Raw genomic sequence first — 23,182 nt, forward strand, 5'->3', positions numbered from 1 at the left:
ACTTCTATTTACAAACATAAAAATAGCTGTTTCTTCCTTTCTCTCTTCCTTCCTTTCTTCTTTCCTTCCTTCCCTCCCTCGCTCTCTCCTTTCTTTCTTTCTTTCTTTCTTTCTTTCTTTCTTTCTTTCTTTCTTTCTTTCTTTCTTTCTTTCTTTCTTTCTTTCTTTCTTTCTTTCTTTCTTTCTCTTTTTCTTTTTCTTCTCTCTCTCTCTCTCTCTCTCTCTCTCTCTCTCTCTCTCTCTCTCTCTCTCTCTCCCTCTCCCTCTTTTCACTCCCTCCCTCCCCCCTTCCTTCCTTCCTTTCTTCCTTCCTCTCTTTTACTCTTTCTTTTTCCTTTCTTTCTAATGGTATCAGTAGCAAGGTTATTTGAACTATTATAGTATATTTTTTAATTTGAAAACAGGTGATGTCGAATAAGACTAAAATTATCATCAGGCCAATAATGTATTAAATTGCCAAATTTAAAAATCAACAAGGAAAGGTAACATTTTTCTAAGTGGTATTTTTTTTTCCAAAGAAAATGAGAAGGGTTGTAAGGATTGGTTGACTTGCCTTGAGAAGCCTTTATTTTTTGCCCTGATACTGTGTCTTAGTGATATACTTTAATTTCCTGATTCTCAATCCACAAGGTGTATGGGAGCTTAGAGTTCCTGAATCAAACTTCTGAGCTCTTAGGGACCACCCCTCTAGAAATGTCATAGAGCCACTGGGATGGTGATTTTCCACACGGTTCTTTTCCTGAACCACAGGCATTATACACATTGGACTTTGACAACTGATTTTTGTTTGATACAATATCCTGTCCTGTTGTTATCCCTGACATAAGATTTTTACATTCTATCCAAGAGAGCTGCTACTGTTTTGAGGAAATCCTTTGACTCTTCAGCCATCCCTGAGTCACACTTAGGTAACATAGACCTTCTGCACACATAGTTTAAAACCTTTGGCTAAAATCATTGCTAAAATTCCTTCCTACTCTCGAATCCTATGACTCTGCACATCAGAGCAGCATGAGAATCAAGCCCCAGGGTCCACTGGTTTGTCAGTTTGTGCTGTTTACAGCATCTGTGGAAACATTCTGGTGCCCTCTCAGGGGCACGAGAACATCTGGTAACTGTCATCATTCCTTCCATCGTATTTTCTCCCAGCCAGCAGAATTGTTTCCTCCGGTGACACAGTCACTGTTCAATAGAGAAAGATACTCTCTGGGGTAAGAGACTGACAGACACTCTCAGTACTGAGAAATTAGCCTTTCAACTTTGAGACGTGCAGTGTTGTCTTTGTCCAGGCTTCCAAGGCAGTCCTGCAGGGACGCCACTAGGTAAAACCCGAAACAGCACTGAGGTGGCAAGGTGAACAGGGGATTATTCTCCAAGAATTTTACAATGAATTTCATGTATTCTGCTGTTCTGTTTCCTCTGTAGACATAATTAGCTATGATACAGCCTTTCTTTAGCTTTTAGCCAGTTCTGTTCTAAAGGAAAAGAATAAAGGGAGGTTGACATCTAGGAAAAAGAGAGCAAAATAAACATATTATGTTGTACTTATATACCCACTTCCAATCCTAATTTGATTAGATGGCACTCTTTGTAGTATCTTCTGAGTTGCTTTAAAAACAGGAAGGGATCATATTTATTTTAGAATCATTGGTAACTCCCTTACTGATAGTGCTTCTTGATTGTTTTCCTCAATTCAAATAATTTTCCTATAGACCTAGGAAGGAACGGGGATCCCAGGTATTATAAAAGGTGTATTTGGGTGAGGTAAAATTAAAACAAAAAAAATCCTAAGATGAAAAGTTAATTGTGCATGGGACTTCTACCTAAATATTATCAAATAATAAATCAGATCTCCTTTATTGCAAATTGAGTATATTTTAAATATACTAGAGGAACTGGCCATTTTAAATACGTCAGTGGTTAATTCTAATTTTGTCAGGTAAAAAATGTTTTGTAACACAAATATTCACCTCCTAAATTGCCTTGTGGGAACACTGAAGAACAAGCAGAAGAATGAGCTAGACATGTCTAGTCATTGAAAAGTAATGTATGCTATAACCTAAAAGCAAATTGATAACTTGCAATATACATACGCTGGTTTCACTTCGTCTATCTCACAGACAGAGTAAATTAAGAATGGTAACATGTATTCTATTGATATTCAATTTGTTATTATTGTCCTTTGTCAGAACACCTCTTTCATCACTGAATTTTACTTCCTGACATTAATTAGTTGTAGTGCAACTCAATATTTTGACTAGATTCAACTACAGGGGTGTATAAACTAAAGGAAAGTCTCTATTATTATAAGTCCTAGAGGCTGCTCAAATTTATATATAATCAAAGCATGATTGTGCTGATGGAATCAGAGTGAAAGCTGGAGATCTGTAAATACTCTCCAGTACTATTACCTTGTGGTTACCTGTAAGTGTTTAGCAGCTGCACCAAATGTTGTTTTGTAATTAAATCGAACCCAGGGAATTCCAGTTGATTAGTTGTGCAGGCTCTACCTCTAGGCTTGGCTGCGGCTATAGATTTTGTTTTATAATTAAGTTAAAGCTCAACTAGGGAAATGAAAAATTAGAGTCTGTGCATGTAGCAAATAATAAAATAACTCATTTTCTCTCCACATTCCTCACCAATTTTACAAGTTTGTTAATGACCTCAAAACATTTAAAGTCTCAAAACCTTTTTTTCCTGAAATATGATTTGTCCGGGCTTCCAGAGATCATTAGGATTAGCTGCTGGTGCTGCTTTCAGTTTTTCAACTGTCTGCCAAGGAGCAGGACTGGGGAACGGTTGTGAGGACTCCCAGGAGTCCTGGGCAGGTTCTCTGACAGAGAAGTGTAACTTCTCTGAGAACTCAGAGAATGCAGAGTATTCAGGTGAAAGAGAACTCAGAGGACAATTCGACTCTCCAGAGAGAAACATCTCAGGTGTAATAAAAAAAATATTGCTCATAATGTAAAGATCATCAGCAATTCAATTTTAGGTCTCTAAGCACAAAAATAGGAACTACTCCAAAGGTCTGGTGGTAATGTGTGAGGGTGGGGCGCATGCTAGAGGATGGTGAATCTATGAGAAAACTCCAAATCTGCCCTATTTCAGATTTTGCAAAATTTGCCGGTGTTTCATTTAAAGGTATAAATCTGGTGGGGCAAGAATATTTTGTTTCTCTGATTAGTTGGTTAGAGACAGAACAAAGCAAGCCTATTGGGCTGATAGCGGGGGGGGGGGGGGGGCGGGGGGAATCTATTGTGTTATTGATTACTTAAGGGGACTGTAAACCCAATATTATTTTTTTAGTATTTTTCTCTCCTCTGTTGAAAAATAAAATAATGCCATCCATATTTCATTACCTATTTCAGGTATCAGAATATCGACAAAACCACGGTTGTGTTATTCTGTTTTGGATATTGCTTTGTAAAGCTGTGAACCTCAGCAGTTTCAAAATGCCTACACCTTCTACACTACCTTTCTTATATCTCTCCACATGCGTAAAAGTTAACACAATCAGTGACATTGACATACATGATTCATATTCATACTTGACACCACGTTTTATGAAACAAACAAAAAAAAGAACATTATGTTAAGTGAAATAAGTCAGAAAGAGAAAGACAAGTACCATATGATCTCACTTATATGCGGAATCTAAAGAAAAGAATATGTGTATGAACTAATAATAGTTTTGGGGACACAAAAAACCGAGAGTTGTTAGATGGGAGGGGGGGAGGGGGTTGGGGATGGGGGGAAGGGTGAAGGGATTGGGGGGCGGCTGGTGACCACAGGATGGCCTCAGGGTTTTTTGAGAATTACTTTGGGGAACTTATTCAATAGTGTTTGGGGATTTTGTTGGGTGTCCGATGGACATGTGTCCTGTTTGGGAGACCACATCAGGGATGCTGTGGATGCCTGGTCATGGCATTGTACACCAGAGGCTGGACATTAATGAATGCCAACTATAATTTTATGTGTATAATGTGATGGCTCGGTGTGAGGTCGGGGTGGTGGTGGATGGGGGGAGGAGGGTTCACGGTGTGAGGGATGTAAAAATAAAATAAAATAAAACTAAAAAAAAAATATTTCTATGGAAGTAAATTGAAACAGCAGTTCATTGTTACACAGCTCTTAGAACAGGGGTGTCCAAACTGCGGGCCAACTGCAGCCCGCAATCCATTTTTAATTGGCCCACAGAAAATTCCAAAAACATATTTAGTTTACTTAAACCAGGTGAGGCAATACATACTTCACCTCGAGTGAGTGGCCTGGCTGTTTGTGTATTTTACTGCATATGGCCCTTGGTGAAAACGTTGAAAAAAGTTTGGACACCCCTGTCCTAGAGGTACCCTGTCCTAGAGGTCAGAGCAGTGACCAGCCTGGGTTCTCAGAGTGAATTATGTCATTATTGAAGCACCATGGCTCTAGCTGACCTCCTTCCCCTTCCATTGGGTAAAGTATATCAAAATGCAACCGGAATGCCATTATTATACAGATAAGGTTGAATCACTCTAATTTATTTGTTTAAAGTATCTAACCTACTTTATATGTCATGAACAACTCTTGTAAAACAACTCTTGTTTTACATTTACCTAAAACCTGATTGTAACACACTATTGTGTCATGCCACAATGTCTAAAAACTATTGGATTATTAACAATGTCTGCCAACCAATTCTTGTACATATAGACTATACCAATCATTTCAGATGTTTATAAGTCATATATAAGTATAAGATATGTGGACTTAAGTGTGTGTATTCATTATATGCAATTTTTTTTTCAATTTACCCTGTGAGATGCTAGATCTGGTTTTGCAAAGAGTGTCCTAGATTCCCTAGTGTGGGGACAGAGCCCCAGAGAACAGTTTCCAGGCTCTAGGACTCACATAGAAAGGTGCTGGCTCAGGTAGTAAATGGCCATCAACTATGATTGGATGGCCATCAGCTGTGGCTAGTTGGCCGTCAGCTGTAACCAGTGAGCCATTGGCCACTAATATAACTGCCATGGCTGCACTAGCAGAAAGATGGGGGCTAGCAAGAGCGGATTGCAGAGAGGCGGATGCCGCCGGTGAGAATACAGTGATATGACTCCCCTACTTATGGCTCCGTGAGTGTTTCTTTTTGGCCTCACCATGTCCTGCGTTCTTATGTGGGGAGCGGGACCAGAGACCCCTCCTGACACCCCCGCACGACACCTAGTACCAGAATTTCCTTCAGGGCCGTAAAAATCAGATTCCTAAGTCTTTATCTACAGAGCCAGTGAATTACAACCTGTGGAGGCAAGTCCCAGAAAGCTCAACGGTTGTGATGTGCAGTGCAGTTTGTGAACCACTGTACTACAATGACAAAAGGGTGATTTTGGTGGAACCGAAGACCCAATTCTGTTACCCCAAGACTCTTAGCACCAAAGCAAATTGGCTGGATTTGGGTAATACTGAAGAAGACCTGTGATTAACAAAGAATTAAGTTAAGTACGGAGGCAAGCCTTTAAATTAAGTTTTTCTGCCTCTTTTTGGAACCATTTCTGCATATCATCAGAAGTACTGAAAAAACGATGAAAGACGGTGGAACATGACTTTAATATTCAGATCACTGGCTTGTCATGCAACTGCCTAGTCTTTCTGAAATTTCTACCCCTAGTTTCTTCCTTCAGGAATGAATTTTATGTATCCACATATGAATAGAAGGAAAGGAAGACTTGAGTACTATTTCTTTCCCAAGTAGTTTATGTCATACTTCTTATTTCCCATGCATTCAGTATTAAGAGAAATATAAGGGTACATATTTTGATATCTTGAGGTAAATGCAGGAATAAACCACTAAAAATATTGAACATTTTTATCTCTTGAGACAGGACTCAGTGTGAGGAGAGATGGGGCAAAGTACTGGTCTCTTTTGTTTTAAGGCTTGTAGTAAAATTTGTATCTAATTGATAAATTGTATAAACACTGAATTAAACTGTCCAAATATATATTTATTAAAGAGTAACAGTGGAGGCACGGAACAGAGGTATGTGGGATAAGGATTAGAGAATAGGGAGCAAAGTACCAGAAACAGAAAGAGAGAAATTACAAAATTTATAGTTGAGACTGATATTTTGACAAAGAATGTTTGTAAGGTCTCCCAGAAGCACAGGCCAGGTCAAGGATTAGGATACACAGAGTTTATTAAGGATGTGCTCCCAGGAGAAAACAGTAAGAGAAGGGGTAACAAAGAAGCAAAATAGAGAATGTCAATTCAAATGTCTATAGAGCCAGAAGAGAATGCAATTTCAAAACCATGATCTCTCTCTGGAACTGGAATCCGCTTCTTAACACCAATTACACAGCCATTATATGAAAAAGCTGATTTTTTAAATGCAAGAATACATCCTATAACTGAATTGTTTTTCCATAATTTAAGCAATAAATCAACTAAGTTTCCTTCCTGTAGAATGCTACACCATTTAATGTGTTTGGAATATAATTAGGTTGGATATTATGCTTAAGTCTAAGGTCTCTTACTTTACAATTAGGATCATCTAATGCTTTTGGTAGGAGTTTGTTTCCTGTAATTGGGTTGAGATTCTCTATTGAATTCGTTGTGAAGATGATTTTTTTTTTGTTTTTAATTTAAGGCAATAAGTCATTCTTCAGTGTTGGTTTGTAGTATTCACAATTTTATTTGGCCTTCAAAAATCTGGCATCAGATACCCTGATCTGTCTGCTGTGTGTGTGTGTGTGTGTGTGTGTGTTATTTTTTTATATATTACTAACAAAAATTGTATTTTTGGTTTATACAAAAATCATCAGCAGTGAGCCATTGTTCTTTTGCATAGTGATATTTTAGCAAAGAGTATATAAAGAGATTTTTTTTAAAGTAGTGTGGTTTGAACAGAAACTCAGATGAAAGTTAAGTAAACAGTAGTTTACTTACCACTTAATGAGCAAATGTTATAAAGTTCCCACTGAATGTAAACTACCACTTCAGATGGCAAATATAAGAGAAAACAGCTTTGTACTTCATCATAGGTGGTCAAATGCCTTAACACAATCCAGGGGAGCTAGTTTTCTCACAGCTGGGTCAGTAAAAGCCAGTATAGATAGAAAGCACACCTTTCAGTCAAATTAGGCAGGAGCTTGATTATTAAAACCTAACAGATGCATCGCCTGCTCCTCGTTTGTTGCTTTGACTCTGCTTATCTCTTAGTTTCTCTGTCAGACTTTGTCTTCCCATGACCTCATTAATTCTACGTTCCTTTTATTTCTTTCCTACCTTCCAGGCCATGTGCCATTTAACTATTACTGGGTAACAAACCACCTCAGAACTCACTGACTGAAACCAAAACCAATTAGGATTTCTCACGATTCTGGAAAGTTCCTATTCAGGTTTCACCTGGGCTCACTTGTAAAGGTTTGGTTATTGACAGGAAGGTCCAAGATGGCCTCCCTCTCATATTTTGCCATTAGTGCTGACTATCCGCTGAAGTGTATTGGCAGTTCCCCACATGGACTCTCATCCTTCATTAAGCAGACCAACTTTCTTACATGGTGGTTTTAGGGCACTGCTTTCACAAGACAAAAAACAGAAGTTGACAGGCCACTTGAACTCACACAATGTCACTTCTGCCACATTCTGTTGGTCAAAACAAATCACAGTGACAACTCATATGGGTAGAAAAACAGACTCTACCTCTTAATGAGAGACATTATAAATAATTATGGCAAAGAATTTAGTTTACTGCAGTTTCACTCTCTAGTCACAATTGCTTTCACTCCTTCCCCATGCAAAATATATCCCTTCCCATCCCAAGGCCACCAAAATTCTCATGTAATTATATCATCAGCCTTAAAATTCACTAGCTCATAATCTGCATCTGGTTCAATTACAGAGGGTGCCAAAAAATATGTATACACATTTTAAGAAAGGAAAAGCACTATTAAAATTGTAATACTCAATATATACTGATAACAAAAGATGAATACAAGTCACTTTTGACTTCTGCAATTACAAGAGGTGCTCAAAGTGGTTACCATCAGTGTCCAGACACTTCTGATTACGGGGAACTAGTGTTTGAGCAATGTTAACCAAAGTGTTCACTTGTATACATTTTTTTGGCACCTCTGGTATAGATGAGGTTTCTTTGGTATAGCAATTGGGGTGTGGCTGCTTAAAATTTCTAGCTGGCTTCCTGTTGTGTTTTGAGTAAAGTTCAAAGCCATTAGGAATCACACGTCTCCTCTGATCCCATCTTGCCCACTTAACCAAGTGTTTTCTCTATCCTTTATTATACCATTGTACATTTTCCAGGATTTGGTTGTTTATACTTTACTATTACCCATTCTCTCCTCTATGCTGTTGGTTGCTAGGGAGTAGGGATCATGACATACTTATGTTCGTATGCTTATTTCCTAGCACTGTGCTCACATAACAGATTGTCAATAAATCTCTGATTCATCACTAAATTCTTGCTTTCTTTTATCCCTAAACATCACATCTTCTCAGAAAAATGACTGTCAATTTCTCCTTAAGTAAACTTTTGTTATTGCACTCACTGAAAATTCAAATTTTGCCTACCAGATGTCAGATAAAGCACGACACAAATTGCACACTCTATTACCATCTCAAAATGCCTTCAAATTCAATTACTCTCAAGTCCCAGTATACCAAAGTAAAAGAGCTACTGAACTTGCATAAAGAGAAAAAAGAAATAAACAGAATGTGCATAAAAACCTGTAATCTGAAGAATTTCACTCACAGCATTTTACCATTATAATATTTTTTGTTGAGATTCATTTTTCTGAAACAGTCATTGAAGCACACAGAGTACAGATTTAAATAATAACTTTGCCACTTTCTTTGGCAAGTTGTTTAAATCCTGTGTGATTAAGTTTCCTCATCTGTGTATAAGATAGTACAATTACTTATACATAATATTGTTGTGGCATGTAAATGAGTTAATATATGTTTAGTGCTAAGAATTATGCCTGACCCATAAGTACTATTCAGTATTTGCTGTTAGTGTTGTTCTTCTGAGTTCAATACTGAAAAAGTTAACTGAGCACCAAGAACATTCCCTTTTGTTTGTTTGTTTGTTTGTTTGACTAAGGATAACAATTTTACTACTTACTCATACTGATCAAATGAATTATAGTCTTCCCTTTTTTATAACACATTTATTAAATTACACTCTCATAAATATGCTTATTTTTAAAGAGTGTATGTATATGTGTGACTTTAAAGAAATAGGCACCTTCTTCCTGTTCTATTGACACATAAAATAAGTACATAATATTAAAATTTCATAGTAAAACAATCCCTTCACCTGTTAACCAAGTGAAACAGATTTCTGAATTGACATTTCTTTCTCTACTTGACACATTATTGATTCAAATTAGTATTGATCTAGTAATGTCTTTTGAAGAGAACTAAGATTATTTTTTGACCAAATTTATGACAATTAACTATTGTTTACATACTGCTATTAATTTTAAAGTACGAGTGTACATTTTCTATTTGTAAGACCTAACAATTGCACTGAATGTGTCACATCAGGAAATTATAGTTTTGTTTCTTTCCTTAGAAAGATAAGTCACTGACTATGGCGAGAAATTGGACTTAACTTGATTTATGTAAGATTGGGGAATGTTGTTGTGAAATGACAATTATATATAATGAGAAAAGAAATCTATAGTAATCTTTGTACTTCAAGACTGCTGATACTGAGCACTACATTAAATGGGAGCTCGAAAAAATACATCTTCCCCCAAAACTCACCAAGAATCCACGTTAGGAAATAAGGGGAAATGCTATTTAGCTATGATTCTCAATCTGAGATTTCTTATATCTTAGGACGGACACCTATTGTTGAAATAGGAAATATAGTATACAAAGCCACGAGATTAATACAGTACATTTTTCTTGGCTTTCAGTTTGAAACTAATAGATGGGTAGAGAATTTAAGTAAATTAACTAGTAAAAATTTTAAATCTTTGATCTTTATTTTTAAAAATATAAATCTCTAATCAAACGAAATTGCTAGCTTGATTAAAATTTTAAAAGCTATGTATTATGTGTTGCTTGCCTCCTCAACATTCATTCATTTCCTTCTCTCATTAACTGTGCCTCTGATTTTTCTTTGAGAAATTTATCCTTTCCCTAAACCTATGCACAAGGCTTACTGGGATTGATCCCACTTCCCAGTGAAGGCTCTATCCCCTCTACTTGGTCATAACGATTTCTTTAACAATGAGCATATGACCCAATTTGGGCTAACAAAAGAGAATACACCCAAGAACCTGTGCAGAAACAACTAAAAGAGATGCTGGATCTGTCCAGGGTCACTGCATAAAGTTGATAATATAAAAGGCAAGAGGAGAGTTGGAGGTGTTAGTTGGTATCATTTGAGTCATGGGATCTGTCCTCCCTGAAGCCATTATTTCAACCACTGAAGTCTCCTCATTATTTTTACCCCAAAAGAGGTCTGATACAGAAAAAGTTTATTTAGAAAGCTCCTGTGTTAAGTGAGTGGCTGCCTGATTTTCAGATGTATCCAAAAGTCACCTATAAGCAATTATTCACTCTCCTTTTTTTTTAAAATCTGTGACATTTGCAAAACCCCTCAATTATACTAACGAAGAGTCTAATGTTACTTTTACAAGTCAATTTCTACAGAAGATTTCTCAGTAGAAAGAATGCAGGTGAGAATACGTTTTAAGGAAGAGGGACTTGCTTTGTCTCTGCAGAGCATTTGATGTTAGATTCAGAAAACATCATTGTCCTTACCGAAGAAGAAGTAGGCCAAAAGAAATGGTAGAGTGTCTAAAGTGCCTCAAGGTGTCTAATTTTTTGTCACTATTGTTAAAAGATTATCTTTTACTTCCTACTGTCTATTACCTTTTTAACATTACAACATTCAATTGCTGGAAATTCTTACTGGGATCATGAAGAAATGACATGATGTCACAAAATATCTGCCTGATATTTTTGTCAACTTTGATTCGGAGCTATATTAGAATTTTTAAATAAGAGCCTCTGGAATATTTAGTCTGGACTTTTCTAAGATATACAACCCAATAGATGGCTACAGTCCATGAAAGAGCTAGAACCCTCTAGAGAAGTTCTGATCTCATAAACAACATTTAGAATTGGTTTAAACATTGGTTAGATTTCCAAGAGTCTGCTACCTAGGCTCATTCACTCATTCTTTCTACAACATTTATTATGCCTGCTCTGGTTCAGGCAATGTAGCATATGCTGGTGATATTCATATTAATAATGAAAGTTTCTGCCCAACAAGTACCCAGCATCTAGTTGGAGATGGGAAACTGTAATCAAATCATTTTAACAGTGCAATAATTTCTAAACTAGAGATATGCTCAGAGTGCTAAGGGGCAGAGTGGGTAGAGTTTGCTCTCAACCCAGGAGGTCACTGAAGGATTTAGAAAGGAAATGACATATGTTAACTCAAAGGATAAATAAAAATTCTTAAGGTCAGTATGTTTTAGACTAAAAGCACAGCTATGCAAAAGAACAGAGGTGTGAAAGAACTAGAGAAGCTAGGGGAGCAAACATTTGGGCATTTTACTGCAGAATTTGTTTGGAAAGTTGGAGGAGATGAGTCTTTTAGATGGCACCAGATCATGAAAGAAGCCAAGTTAAAGAGACTGTGTTTGTTTCTATTGGAATTAAAAGTCTTCCGCTAGGGAAGTGGTATAATCAGATCGTTTCGAAATAGAACTCCAACCACAGCTAATGGTTAGGTGTTACAAACCACATTAAAACATTTTTTGGGAGAACAAGATAACATATGAATTAATTAATGTATTCAATTTCAGTTTCCACACATCTGCCTTATAAATTGCTGAAGTCAACCAATCAGAAGGTAGTGACTGCCTATTTCTGCTATGTGGCAGTTCTCTTTTCCTCCCACCACCCCAATCAGTTATTTAAATGAAAAGTCATACAGTGGAAGCATTGTGCTATGAAAACTCCTTTTAAGCATGTGACCCTATCTCAGTGACCTCAGTGTCTCCAGAGAGTTCTATCTCAGTAATCACATTTGGCCAGTTAGCAAATAAATCTTTAAAAAATAGTGGTTGTATATAAAGTTCTTTGAAAATATAAGGCTATATATTGTTGGCATATTTAACTCCTTAAAGGTCTAAAAGAATGGAAGGTGACGTACCATGGTATTTTGTAATCAGAAAGTAGTACTACTAATGGGATAGCTGAGGTTAAGGACTGCATTCTACACGTGTGTGTGTGTGTGTGTGTGTGTGTTTTCAGATGTATGAAAAGTCTGAATGTGTACTATGTTAATAATTATTACTATGTTTCTTAAATCAGGTTGATTGGTGATGTTTTGAAAATTCTCTGAAGATACAGAAAATTTAAATGAATACATTTTGAAGAGCAATATTTGTGGGTTGTGTTTTTAATAGCACAGTCAGCATTTTGATTTCCTATAAGCCACTCAGTGTATTGGTGGTCTGCATATTGATTCCTCTTGTTTCCATGACTAAAATCGATTCTCCCTCCCCACCCCTGAGACCTTTGCCTATCATCAAACTCACTTTTTCTCTCCTGCCAAAATGACATTCGATTGGATTATTCAACAGAAGGATTCCGTCGTTGAGTACAATCAATATGCTTGTGTTCACTGATTTTATAGACCTTTCTGTGACTACCTACATAAATGAAAGCTGGGATGTTCAGGTTCTAGACAGATTATGTCAAAACTTGAAGATTATTTTTTTTTACAATTGTAATCTCTTTTATCAACCTAAAATAATATTCAGCAAGTCTACTCCTAAAAATATTTTGTATTCATATGTATTAGGTTGGTGCAAAAGGAATTGCAGTTTTTGCATTTTTTTAACCTTTTAAGCTGCAATGACTTTTGCACCAACCTAATAAATATGTTATTCAATCAACAAACATTTTCAAATACTTATTATTTACACGGTATGCAAAGGTATGTATTCTATATATGCCACAGGGATATAAAGTCCTTTGGAATAAGAACCACTTATTATTTACACGGTTGCATACCGTGTAAATAATAAGTGGTTCTTATTCCAAAGGACTTTATATCCCTGTGGCATATATAGAATCTATGCACAAAAGATAATTGCCAATAAAAATCACACGGTTAATTTTAAATAAGTCATAATATCAATAATGATAGGAGTCGTATCCACCATTCATTTTAACAAGAAGTATGTACTAGGCTTTTTTTACTGTCTTCAACTATTACATATATCATATCTAATTTTTGTAACAGCCCTCCAAAAGTATTAGTATAATATTAACTCCATTTTACAGACAAGAAACTAGTAACTAACTCAAGATTGTGCAGCTGGAAAAGAGTTTAAAATCAGCTTCCTTTGACTCTAATGTCTGCAGTCTCTCAAAGTACCATACTGCATCTCCATAGATGTTACAGATTTTCAAAAGAAGTTAAGGATTGTTCCCAGCTCTAGTGGTCAGAAAGATTTGACAGAAGTGATTGACTCCGACTCAGCATTTTATGGCGTTGATCCAGTAAATTGAGAGAAGGAAGAAAGGGTCCTAAGGGAGGAAAGACAACTTGAATAAAGACAAGAAGAGGCGTACATGCATCCTGGAGAACTGAATATATCGATATGTACAAAGCAGACATTTCATCTGAAAGTAGTTTGGAGATAATTTGAAAGAAGAGTTAGTAATTTAAGACGGTAGAAGGTCTTGTATGCCACCTAATGGCTTGGGATTTATTCTTGAATGTACCAGATTTACTTGAAGGCTTTGGGGGAAAAGTATCATGCTAACAAATGCTCTGTTGAGACTACTGTATTAACCTGACAGGAAAGGAGGATAGAAGGAATGTAAGAGCATCTGAAAGTAGAGAGAAGAATTAGGAGACATTTAAAGTAGTCCAAAGATATGGGGCTACGTTTTACAACAAGATTCATGCAATGGAACTAAAAGAGTATTCGTGAGTGACATTTTTAAGGACTAATCAGATCTTTGCGATTGAATCAATTTGAATAGAAAGTTGATTCAAACATGTCTTCAAGATTTTGAGTCTGAGTAACTTAAAAAAAATGTTGGTATAAGCAGATTTATCTAAATTCACAGGAGCAAATGACTTTGAGAAGAAAAGTTTGTTTAGATGAATTAGTTTTACATGTGAGATATTGGCAGCATAAGGACATTGAAAGCAACCAGCAATTGATGAATATGGAATAAAACTTCAAAAGACATGTCAGGAAACAAAGTAGGGCTTGTCATAGTTATATAAAAGTAGGGCTTGTCATAGTTATATAAAAGTAGGGCTTGTCATAGTTATAGTCATTGTCATAGTTATAGTTATAGTTATACATATATATATAGTTTATATATATATATATATATATATATATATATATATATATATATATGAGTGTATATAGTTTATATATATAAAGCCATCCCACTAGAGGATATCTCTAGGTAAAGAAAGTATGGAGTCAAATAAAATTATTGTCTCAGTTACTACTATATGCAAAGTATCACTAGAAAATTTTAAAGGTAGTAATCTATTTTTGTTGCATAGAAGAATGAACTGAGACATAAGTTAAGCAGCTTAATAAATTCGTAGCTAGCAATACTTCCTCTACTGATAATGGAAGGGTAATAATTAAGACTATGCTTCTAAGAACTATTAGAAAGACTGGGAAAATATGTTTATAGAAATCTTTGAAAGCCCTGGAGTGCTTAATAAGGCAGTAAAAAATTACAGGTCAAAGATATGATATAATAATAACAAAAATATAAGTTTGGTATTTGAACAGTTGTAACTCTATGTATATCTGAGACTCCAGAAGAGGTGACTGGGAGGCTGAGAAGATTAGCAGAGCTTTCAATAGCTTCATAAGTGCTATGGAGACAAAAATTAGAATTCAGAGCCTGCGAAACAAGGATAGCCTTAATAAATTCATCAGTCTTTTTGGTGTAAGACCTCAACAAGTTCTATCCTAGGATAAATCAAAAGAAAAAAAATTAAAAACAGACAAATGCACAAAGAATCCGAAGCTTAACTTCAAATCATTCCAATCATGAAAATTGGATTAAGTTGTCCAGGATTTCAAGATACAAGTACATAAACATTATGTGAGATTTTAATAGACCACTATCAATAACCAATAGAACAATTACACAAAAACCAATAAGAATAACAAAGATTTAAAAACCACAATTAACAAATTTGAATTAAAAGAACACTACATCCAACAATCACAGAGCAGTCTTATCAATAAATTTGAAATCTTTAAATACTGTAGCACATAAAAAACTCTCTATATTTAAAAGGGTTCAAATCTTCCAGAATGTTTTCTAATCGTAGTAGTATTAAGCTAGCAGTAAATATAAAATACATAAATTCTTCATATGTGTGGAAATGAAGAAATAATTTTGCAAGTAATGCATGGATCAAAGCAAAAAATCAAAATGGAAAGTAAAATATATATTAAACTGATTATAATGTTAATACTGTATATATATATACATATATATATGTATATATATATATATGTATATATATATCTCAAAATTAGTGAGATGTAGCTAAAGCCATGTGTGGAGAGAAATATATCATCTTAAAGACACATATATTAGAAATTAAGGAATACTTTTTAAAAATCAATGAACTAAGTATCCCTCCCATGCACTTAAAAAAATAGAATAGAAATGTAAATACAAATAAAATTATAGGAGGAAAAAACATTAAAGAGCAAGAAATTTGTGAAGTAGAAAAGAAATCATACACTGAATATGATGAATACAAATGCGTTTTTTTTAAAGACTAATAATATTCAAAAATCCATATGAGACAAATGAAGAAGAAAAAATAATAACACATACTATCAGTTTAAGGGTGAAAAGGGAGACATCATTAGAGATCCTAAAGACATCAACATTTAGTAAAATGATATGATTATCCTTCATGCTGTTAACATTTTAAAATTTGATGAAAAGAATAAATTCCCAGAGAAATACAATTCATCAAAACCGAATCCAAAATAAAGATTTTTCCCACAAAGAAAACTACAGGCTCAGATGGCTTCTCCAGCAAATACTGCCAAAATATTAAGGAAATATACAATGCCAATCTTATAAAAATTTTTGAGAAAATAAAAAATGAAGAACACTTTCAGACGTTTTTCAAAAATAGATATTAAAATTAGATGCAAAACCTTAAATAAAAGTTAGCAAACAATATCCAATTACATATAAAAAGGGTCATAAATGCTAAACAGTTATGTCTCTTTGCAGGAGTGTGAGGTCAATTTATCAATCGAAAATTAAAGTTTATTCTAACTACTCTAACTAATTAACACAATAAAAGGAAAACAATTGACTCAATAGCTTCAGGAAAGATATTTGATAAATTTTAACCTCCACTTATTATTTAAAAAAAATTCTGCAGCAATCTAGGAATAAAAGGACACTTCTTTAACTTCATAAGTATATGAAAAAATACTAAAACATGCATCACATTTAATAGTGAAATATTAAAGCTTTCACTCTGACATAAACAACAGAAAAGTATACATACTTTCATCTCTCCTATGATTTCAGTCATTTATTAGTTAATTATCAAATGTTGATATTAAACATATCCAACAACTGTAAGATTATAATAAAAATTATAACCCGTTTACTTGTTCAGTCACTCTTTGGCAGAAAATAGAGCTACTTCTAAAATGTATCTGGAAATTCAAAGGGCCAAGAAAATTAATACACTCTGAAAACATAAATATGAATGTTGTATCAGAGAGTAAAACATTTTATTAATCTAAATAACTATACATAGTGGTTTGAGGCAATATACACAGAACAATTGTCAAAATCCACAGTCCAGAAACAGAATCACAGACTTATGGACAAAATGTAGGATAAAGATGACAATGCAAAACATAGAGAAAAAAAGCTTTCAATAAATGATACTAGGTCAATGGAATATCAATTAAATAAAAATAAGTTTGGTCTTCTCTCAAACAGTACATAAAAACCAATTCCAGCTGGATTGTACATCAAAATATAAAAGACCAAACAATAGAGATCTTCTAATCCAGAAGATCATACAGGAGATTAAATTTATGAACTCGCATAAAGAAAGTTTTCTTTAATAGCACAGGAGGAAAAGGATTCATAAGTTAAAGTCAGTAGTTTCTATTATCATAAAACATTATCATGACCATGGAAAGGCAAGGGAAAAAAATGAGAGAACATATTTGCTGACAAAGATTTCGTATTCAGAATGTATAAAGAGCTGCTACAATTCAATAAGATAAATAAACATATAAATAAGAAAAACACAGTCGTTACAGTAGAAAAAACCAGAAGACTTGAACAGATATTTTTTGAGACACCCTAAACCAATAAACGTGCTAAAACATATGCTTATTTGTAACTGGGAAATGCCAATGAAAACCAGCATTATATACCACTAAACAGTCACCAGAATGGCTAAAATGTAAAAGTGAGAAATACCAAGCGTTAGTGAGGATATAGAGCAAGGGAATTCTAAATACTGCTGGAAAAAATGACAGTTTGTCATTATCTAGCAAAAATGAACATACTCATTACCAGTGACTAAGGAACCCCATTCCTAAGTATATTCCAAAAAGAAATGTGTGCACAGATGTACTACAAATATGTGAAGAATGATAAAAACTTTTCCTATGAATTTCAAAAGCAGACAAAACTAAAAGACTGATTTTTTTTAATTAATTTATTTATTTATTAGTTTCAGGTGTACAAAACAAGGTAATACTTAGACGTTCATCATTTATATCCCTCATACTGTGAACCCCCCTCCCCCCATCCACTATCCCTCCGACCTCACACTGAACCATCACATTATATATATAAAATTATAGTTGGCATTCATTAATGCCACAAATGTACTACAAATATGTGAAGAATGATAAAAACTTTTCCTATGAATTTCAAAAGCAGACAAAACTAAAAGACTGATTTGAACATCAGAAGAGTAGTTACTTTAAGGAGGAGGGAAGGGGAAATGGTTGGAAAGGTCGTGATAGAGCCAGGTTCCCTTTTCGTATCTCCATGCTGTCTCCATAGCAGTGTGCCTGTCTTATCCATCTGTGACCTTGTGCAGCTCTTTGCCCAGTGTCCTGCACGGGGGTGGCCCAGAAAGACTTATAAATCTGAGCAGTCTGTTGGCTCTTCAGCTATAAGTATTGAATTTCCCCGAAGAACACCTGACTCTAGATGGGAAGTGATTGCCATATAGAGATGATATGTCTGTCACTTTTCATAAAGTATCAGAAAGTAAACCTACTACAAAGTTCTCTTCTCTGTATCTCATTGTATACACCTTTAAAATGTGTTTTCTATATAAGACATTTATGAAGTTGTGTTTAAAACCGTGTAGTTGTCTTCTGACAGCTCAGATCAATAGAAGGTCCTAAAAAGGACTTGAGGTAAAGTGGTAATCAAAAGCTTACACCAAAATTTTATATGTTGGGATTTTCTTCTGTTTCTCTTACCTGAATTGGACTTATTTTTTACTATATAACCTGACTTTGTTGTTCTCAATGCATCTATTTTTAATGACATAGCTGTGTTGCAGAAGGGAAAACTTTTGTTTTCTATCTCAGTAGACAGTAGGTTTTGAAATAGTGTTCTGATTTTTTTTTAATTATATGGAAGTACTTCTACCTTCTTTTGCTTAACTGTTGGCTCTATGAATGTAACAAACAGATGGCAATACATTTTACATCTAAAAATAATTGTTTGGTTGGGAAAAAATACCACTGCTTTCTCTTTTTTATCCCTTTGCCTCATATAATGACTATAATTCTGATAGATGACAGCAATATAAAGATATGCATATCCTCCTCTTATCAAACTGCTAATGAGATGACAGAACAATTGGTACTATATCCCCAATTCATGCTCATTATTAAACACACATGGTGTCGCCTAAGGAATTACTTAAATATATCCTGCTTTTCAATTAAAAATTAATAGTCAGTCTTTCAAAAATGCAATTTAAATTCAGCTTGTTTGTCATTCCTGTAAAGAATAAATTGTTCTTTTATGGAGATTTATATTGTCAGTAAATAGCTTACTTTTTCTTAAGAAAAAAAGGAAAAGAGTTTTGCAGATAATTAAAAATGTATAACTAAATATTATTTACAGTATTTCATCCTACGGCCAGACGTTGGCCCTCTCACCTATACAATCAAGGTCATCTTTGCACACAAGGAAGGTCGACTGTCCTGTGGAAGCCTCATTTTATAAGCAGGTGGGGGTGGGCGGCTATATTATATCTGCAAAGTACACTCTCATAATTTCTTCTCTGGAAGAGCTAACAAATCAGTATTAGGTCTTCTGGAGTCATGAATCAATTCTTACAGTGTCATTTCTAGAGTACAGGGACATTAGCTAAGTTTAATCAACAACCTTATCTTGCATTCTGACTTTCTGATTTCTAGAAATGGGTAAATGAACTAGTTTTAAGTTTCTGATTTTATGAATGTATTTTATGGATGTATGTATTTTGTGAGTGTCATTACCTTGACACTGGGTTTGAATTTATTTCCAGTAAGTTCATTAAATTACTAATTAGGGATTATACTTCATTATAGCTAGAATACAGCTTAAAATAAAAATGCATATAAATAGTAGCTCTTAGAAATCTCCAATTTAGGAAAAGGAGTTAGCAAATAACTTTTAAAAAATGACCACAACCAAAAGGTCTCGTATTTATATACTTTAAACAACTTATCCATTAGTTGCTCCCTCGCAGTATACTCTAAATCAGGATTGGTACTGCCACTTAAAATATCGTGACAGGCTCTTAATGGGCTCTTAATCTCTTGTGAGATTATATCCTTGAATAATACAACTAAGATATGTATACAACTCATTGCCAGAGGTGTACTGAAAAGACTACTAAAATATAAATAAAGAACCTGAATTCTAATCCTAATTCTGTCACTTACTGTAAAACATTGGACAAGTCCTTTCTCCTTTCACAAGCGCAGATTATTCATCTCTAAAAATAATGGACAAGATCTCTGAAGCTTTAATTTTCTATGACGATAACTCAGTATCTGGTAATGAAAGCAGCTCTAAATGAAATGGCAATGAGTTGCTTTTATGATTAGTTGATGATAAGTGAATTATTCATATTAAATAGATACATCATAATTGATTGTTGCTACTTGTTCTGATTTATGGCACTCTAGATTATTAAATTGTCTGTCTTGAACATTTACAGGGTCAAAGAGGAATTTTCTTGTTTCAGCTAAAAGGTAGATTGCATAGTTTGAAATCAAGTTGAAAATTGTCAGAGGTCAACCAGAGATATATCAAATAAATAACAGGTAGAAAAATAGGATCAATTTGCCATCATCATCTCCTATGATTGTTCAATGCTAATCTTGTTGGAGTTGTGACTATTAAGTTAAAATATTGCACACCCAGCAACTAATTGTGATGTTGTGAAGCCAATAAGGCTGAGGTTACCAGAAGGTAAGGGGGAAGAGGGTGGGAACTGAGGGTAAATGGGAACAAATATATGGTGATGGAAGGAGAACTGACTCTGTGTGGTGAACACACAATGTGATATATAGCTGATGTATTACAGATTGTGCACTTGAAACCTATGTAATTTTACTTACCATTGTCACCCCAATAAATTTTAACTTAAAAGTTTTTATTATTAGAACAGAAACTAAAATCATAACAACATTTTCCCATTTTCGGTTGAAAGCATGCCTTGTAATATTTTCTAAAGGGCTTTCTAAATGTGAATCCTGATTATTTACATGTATACATTTTTCTCTATAGCTAGTGTGTTTATAAATTCATTTATCACTTATTTTACCATTCAAAGCAAAAGAGACAGTTTTAAATGTGTATAAAAATGAAGCAGTTGGTAATATTTTCAGGACTGGATGAACACATTTTTCCTGAAAAGTTAGGAATGGAGTAACAGAAGTCACTGTCAGTGAATGTTGGGGATCCTTAGTTTTAGAGCCTCCATTCATTTAGTCTTAGCCAAATACCGCTGTGTTCTTCTGAAAGATAAAATAATAGTCTTAAGAGGAGAAAACAAGTAATTTATTTAAGTATGTTTAGTATTTTTAAAATGTTACCCAAGTAATTATACTGTTAACCTGTTTAAAATTCTTGTGAAATATTTTATGTATATGAAAGATTGCATGCAACGTTACGTGTCATAAAGCATAAAGATAAAATAAGCACCCATTAAAACACTACCCAATTTAAATAGAACTTTACTAATAGAATTGAAGCTCCCTGGCCCCTCATGAACTCATTCCCCTGGGTCCTACTTAACCCCTTTCTAGAGTTATTTTCTAAGTGAATTTTTTGTTTATCATTATGTTTTTGCCATATCACATGGTTTTATCACATGTACTTATGTTCATAAGCATTTTATGTTTACTTGTTTTGGAACTATCCATAAATTATATACATTTACTCCATAAATATTAATCGATTGCTTGCTCTGTGCTAGGCACTGTTTTATATATAAGGGATATAACAGGATTAAAATAATGTCCCTGCCTTTATGGACCGCACATTCTAGTGGGGAAACAGACAATAAACAAGCAAATGAGTAAAATATAAAGAGTCAGATGATAAGACTATAGAGAAAAACATACAGGGTGAGAGATATAGGAAAGTGTATTATTTTATTTTGGGTGGTCAAGGAGGGCCTCTCTGAGGTGGAACATTTAAGCAGAACCAGAAAGAAAAGAGGGAATAAGCCCTGAATGCAATGGTGGGAATTGTGTACCAGATGGAGGAAGAGCAAGTATAAAGATGTTGAGATGGAACACACCTGGCTGGTTTGAGGACTAGCAAGGAAGCAGGGTTCCAAAGCTGTGTGTGTATGTGTGCACATGTGTGCCTGACTGGGTGTGTGTGTGTGTGTGTGTGTGTGCATGTGCACATGCGTGTGTGCCAGTGTGTGTACACATGCACAGGGGCAGTAGATGGGGTAGAGATGGTGGAAATATAGCAGGGACAGATGCTGAGGGCCTTGTACACTGTGATACACACGTAATGGTTTAATTGAGGTGAAATTCACATAACATGAAAGTAACCATTTTAAAGTATAAAATTCAGCGGTATTTAGTACATTCACAACATGTAACTACCATTTCTATCTAGCTCTAAAACATTTTCATCACACCAAAAGAATACTCCGTACCCATTAAGCAGTCACTTCTTGTTGTATTGACCATCCAGCCATGGCAACCACCAGTCTGCCTTCGGTCTCTATGGATGTACCTATTCTGGATATATCTATGAATGGAATCATATGACATTTGGTGTCTGGCCTCTTTTACTTAGTATAATGCTTTCAAGGTTTATCCACATTACAGCATTTATCAGTACTTCATTACTTTTTAATGTCTGAGTAATATTCCATATCTCCCATTTTGTTTATCCATTTTATCTGTTGATGAACATTTTGGGATGTTTCCATCTGACTATTATGAATTGCGCTGCTGTGAAAATTTGTGTGTAAGTTTTTGTGTGGATATATATTTTCAGTTCTCTTGAGTATATACCAAGGAGTGGAACTGCTGGGTCATATGGTAGTTCTAGTTTATTTTTTCAGGAATGCCAAACTGTTTTCCAAAGGGACAACACAATTTTGCATTCCCACCAGTAATGCATAAGAGTTTCAATTTATTTACATCCTCAACAACACCTGTTTTGTTTTTGTTTTTGTTTTTTTCTTTTATGACTATCTTCTTGGGTGTGAAATGGTATCTCACTGTGGTTTTGATAGGTATTTCCATAATTTCCATTGAGCATCTTTTCATGTACTCGTTGGCTACTTACATATTTTCTTTGGAAAAACATCTACTCAATCCTTTGCCCATTTTTTAATTGGGTTGTCTTTTTGTTTTTGAATTATAAGTGTTCCTTATTATGACTGCCTGAAGTCTTTAGGTAACATTCATTTATTTACTTAGAAAATGTTTAATTCCCTTGAACTACGTGCCTGGTACTTATTTAATCATTAGGGATACAGCAGTGAGAGGTGAACAGATAATATCCCTGACTTGGTAGAACTTGTATTCTGGGGGAAAACGGCAGAACATAAACACACAAAAAGATATAGTGAATCATTAATGTATGTAACAATGGTAAAAAAAAAAA

At 34.6% G+C, this 23,182-nt stretch overlaps 1 protein-coding gene across 1 annotated transcript in view; it reads left to right on the plus strand.

Moving 5' to 3' along the window:
- The window catches only part of THSD7A (thrombospondin type 1 domain containing 7A), a 623,382-nt gene that overhangs the window by 482,605 nt on the left and 117,595 nt on the right, over window positions 1-23,182 (plus strand). The window lies entirely within an intron of this gene.

This window comes from Rhinolophus hipposideros (assembly GCF_964194185.1).
Source record: "Rhinolophus hipposideros genome assembly, chromosome: 18".
NCBI classification, from domain to species: Eukaryota; Metazoa; Chordata; class Mammalia; order Chiroptera; family Rhinolophidae; genus Rhinolophus; species Rhinolophus hipposideros.